The sequence below is a fragment of the Phalaenopsis equestris genome, unplaced genomic scaffold (genome assembly GCF_001263595.1).
Source record: "Phalaenopsis equestris unplaced genomic scaffold, ASM126359v1 Scaffold000180, whole genome shotgun sequence".
Lineage (NCBI taxonomy): Eukaryota > Viridiplantae > Streptophyta > Magnoliopsida > Asparagales > Orchidaceae > Phalaenopsis > Phalaenopsis equestris.
Window position 1 is genome coordinate 209171 of NW_018164622.1, and position 5049 is coordinate 214219.

Consider the following 5049-nt stretch of genomic DNA (forward strand, 5'->3'; position numbering starts at 1 on the left):
CCGAAAACGAAATTACAAAACCCTAGAACGTGGAATCCGAACGACACGAGCTCTGATAAAAAACCGGTAGAATCGGGGAGACGCGGAGAAGGCATATCTGAACAGAAAAGAGAGAAAGGGGGGGGCCAAAGATCAAGGCCGTGTGGTGGAGAACGCTCCACGAGAACAGTCGCAGTGCGCCGCCTAGATCGAGCCGTCCGCTTACGAGGTGGTGGTCGGGTTGAGCTTGCGGACGGTACGATCTATGCGGTACGGTGCGTTCATTCGTGTTATCTTCTGCAAGCGAATAGAGCGCTGCAAAGTGTTGTCTCTGTAGGTCCCACAAGAACAGCAGGGCGCTTTTTTTTTTTTTTTTAATAGAAGCGATTTTATCAAAGAGATGTGATTGTGATTGGATAAGCCCGAAATTTCGACTTTAAGCACTTTTTTTGTTTTAATAATGTATCAAAAATTAAACTAATTGATAGAATGAACCGACTATCTCAAGATGAATAGGTTAGTGGTTAGGATTGATGGAGTCAGGGATGAGAATAATTCATCCAAAAATTTCAAAAAAAAAATTAATGATTTATTGCTGAAATCTTTTGCGTTGTAAGATCTTATATTGTTTGTGAGTTCAGATAAATTGAGAAATATCATGTTTTAGGAGAAAGACGTTGAAGAAGATGATGAATGTGATGCTAAAGCTTGAGTTCTTATTTTCTTTTCTGAATCCATAGGGGGGAGGAAGAAATGATTAGAAGAAAGGATTTTTTTGTTCGACTGGGAGAGAGGGTCTGGATTTAATTGATCAGTCTTTTTTTGAATGTCTCCCTATACTTTTTACTTGTCTCCTATACAAGGGATTATTAAGAACGGACGGCGGTCCAATGAAAAAGAATTAAAAGTGGGTCTATTGACATACACTTTTTGGTAAAGGAGGAGTTTTTATTGGTCCACCGCACGCATCTCTGCGTGCGGTGGGCGGACGCAATAATTTTACCTCCTATACATAAAAAAATTTTAAAAGTACAGCTCGTACAGTACTATGCATGTTCACGGTATCTTTATGTGAAGATCGGGATGTGGGTGTAAGGAGGCTTTAAATAAGGACGGATGCATGTCCTTGTATGTAATTTGGTCTTCCCCGGTAGTTGGTTTGTCCCGGGTTAATTTGACAACTTCGACAAGTGGACTCTGTTTAACCACTTCAACAGGTGAGCTCAATTCGATCACTTTGATGAATGAGATTGATTAAACAACTTTGATAGTAGCACAATTCGACCACTTCAAGATATGAGCTTAATTTGTGGGAATGGCCTGACTTTCTAATATGGAGCTTCGCGACCCATAAGACCTATCAATTATTATGTAATGCTCATGTACAAATTTGATCTAAGTTTGTACGGTCTTATTTGAGTATACATTTAGTTTTCACACTCTTGATTTTTTACCAAAGGTTATGAGGAGAACAAAAGAATGAAATTTTTTATTTTATGTAACTGTGAAAGTATTACATATTTATCACGATCTATAAATCAATTTAAGGGGCATCAAGGTCTGGACACGATGTGATTTGGAAATGGACTTTCCTTGTCTGAGGGGAATTTTGGTTGTACCTGTGAAAAGTCAAAACCGTATGCACACGTCACGGAGTGAAAATTGGTCTTCTTATAAGGGCATTGTATTACCTGTAGAGAGCATAATCTTGAGATGTTGAAGAAGTGTGAATGGTTTGTCTTCGGAGGTCTTTGCTCTCCCACATAGAGTCATTTTGAATTTTTAGTTCTGCCAGTTCATACCTAATGGACCTATATCCTTGAATCAGGGAAGTCAATCAACCAAAACACTTTTACTATGATTTTTTGATAGAATAAGACATTAGTTAAAAAATTTTAATAACAAGGGTAGGACTAGAGACTTTCCTGATCCAAACAATATTCGAGGGATATTTTTAGAGCTCCTTCCATCAAAAGATAAGTGTCGCATCATGTTTGTCGTGAGCTTATAAACGTGTATTTTGAATCTTCGTTACAACATCATTATGTTTGTATCTTTACATTTTATTTTTTTGTGGTAAAGAGTTCTATTTTGTAATTTTTTCCATCATGAATAAAATATATTTTGATTGATTTTATCTTATTTTTTACCGAATATTGTTGTATGCCTTTTATTATGGTCTCAGATGATTTCCTCGATCACCATATATGAAATGTTTCAATGCGCTTTCTCATCTTTAATCGATGTATGTTTATATTTTTTTTTCTAAAACATATAGGATGAGCGCGACTTCATTTATACGACTTTCTTAAATTGAATATGTTTTAATGATATTTGCTCATGAACTTAAATTGTAGTGGTTTTGTACTCAGAGAAAAGAAAAATTCATCTCAGGCAAGGTCCATGCTCTCTCTGAGGATTTTTGACTCTCCTATAGGTTTTACTTCCTTGGGGGCATTTAGCTACTGTTGTGAGATTTTTTTTGTATGGGGATTTTTAATCTTTCCAGTAAATGATAGTCCATACCATCCGAGTAAACTTTTTCTTACCCTGGGGATGATTCTTCTCATTTTAATTTGTTTTGTCACAAGCGAATATCGATAATTAAGAGTGACAATGGTAAAATTTATGCATGAACTGAAGTACGTGTAACAAGCACTTGGCTCCTTTTGTGAGTATTAGTGTGCTGCCAAGTTTTAGGGGTAGAATATCTTTAAGTCTTCTTCGTTCTAAATTTTGGAGACTTCTTTGTCAAGGTGAATGATGAGCCTAAAGGATCATAGTTTGACTTGTTCCTTTATAATGTAAGGTCTGGAACACAAAGGATCAATTTTTCCCATAACATGATTATCAGCTACAACGTACACCTTTTTTTAATACCAGGTAATCTGTTATGAATTGCCACTCTTTTACTTTTGAGTTCTAATTCTTGAGCATCCTTCTTTTGGCTTCTTCTTAAGATTGGTAACATATCTCCTCTAAGAAGTCCAAAGAATTTTGTAAGCCTTCATTATTTGGCATTCTCCAGTCTTTTAACTCTAATCCAACAAAATTTGATGTGTTGAGTAGTCGTTAGTTGCACACTTCATATTCTAACATAATTACTACTTAAACTTTGTGTGATATGACAAAGGGAGTTTGTCCTATATATGTAAATGTTGTGGTAAGAAGTGATCGTAATATTGATGGCAACGCTTGAGCCCATTTTGTTTGTTACTTCTAGTTTCATTTTGTGCAGTTTATAATGAGTTTATTGACAGCTTCTACTTGACCATTGGTTTTAAGGTGATCTACGAACTTGAACTTCAAGCATATTCTCTATTTACTGAAGAGTTACTTTACTTCCTTATCGGTAAAATGCGTGTCATTTTCAGTAACAGTTATCATAGGCGAGTCATATCTGCAAATACCATCTACTCAATTGAAATTTCTATTCACATTGGATGTAATTTTGGGTAGGTGTTAAGCCTTAATTCATTTTGAAAAATAATCAATCGTTACAAGAATATATTTCCTCTATCCTCTGTGAGAAGGAAAAGGTCCAAGAAATCCATCCCTCACACAATGAAGGGTGAATGATTTTTTATAGGTTGCAGTTTGGGTGAAGGTTGTAATCGCATGGGGGCAAAATTTTGACATTGCTCAAGCCTTTTAGCAAATTATTCTACATATACTCTAAGTGTAGGTTCTTAGTAACAATTTCTTAATATTTTGCTTGCAATGGCTCTTCCTCCTGAGAGACTTCCATATTCTCCTGAATGAACTTCTTACAAGATATTTGCTTTATCAACTTTCGTAACGCATTTGAGAGAGATGAAAGTTATGGACTATTTGAATATAGCCCGTTAATAATTAGGAAGTGTGTAGATTAGATATAAATCTTTCCTGAATCTTTGACTTCTAATGACATAATTCATGTTAACTAATATGTAATCTTTGATTAGATTGATCCGACCAGTAGTGAATTCAGATTCAATGTTTGCAACTTCGACTTCTTCGATGGCAAGCCACTCCAATGTTTCAAATCATTTATTGTAGGTTCCCTTTCCTTGGAAAAGGAGGTCAACTAATTAATTTTTTTCTCACAAAACGCGTTCCATCTGAAAGTATTCAAGTCTTTCTATTTCATCTTTAGTTTTTTTGCAAAATATTGGTGCATAATATCACTTGTGCTTCGAACAATTGTTAGTTTGATTCACCAACAGCTAAGGCACAGACTTAAAGAGTAAATGGGTTACTGTGATTCCTAACGAGAAACTTAATCTAGTAATCAAATTGAGTCTTTTCATGAAAGGAATCTAAGAAAATATAAGATTAATCCATTACTAGTTTATCAGGACACTTAAGTACTAAATTGAAGAATCTATTACTACAAAAAAATTTGTGTCTCATTTCATAGATTATTAAGGTATTTTGGCTAACATAATCATAATATCACTATAATAAATTATTAATAATTTTAATTTCCAAAATCAAAGATCTAAAATTAAAAATTGGAGAGACGTTCAAGGTCTAACAAAATATATAACAATGTCTAATAACCAACATCAATGATCATTATCAAGCATTATTGTCATCTTATTGTTATCTCCAAGCCATCGTTAGCCTAACATTATCGCCAAATTGCCATTGCCTGAAAAATTGCATCTCGGATTTCCATAACATTATGATGAAAAACTCCTTTTAAACTTCCATGAATGTTCCAAATCATAATAATACAAGTAACAAAATAATAATAAAAAAAATAATAACAACATAAAATTCAATCAACCCTATTGCATTTAATAATTGGAAAAATTATTTATAATTAATTATTACATTTATTAGAAAAACTATAGTTAGATGGATTTGCATACAAACCACAATTCCTGTACATTTAAAAATCCAACACTTAAACTTTAATATTAACTTATATTGCATTTAATATCTAGATGATAACAAACTCTATGCATATAAATTATATTTTATTTAAAAAAATGAATATTAATGATATTGTTGATGTAATTTAAATATTATATATATATATATATATATAAAAGAGTTTCTCATAATAAGACAAAACACATAGAT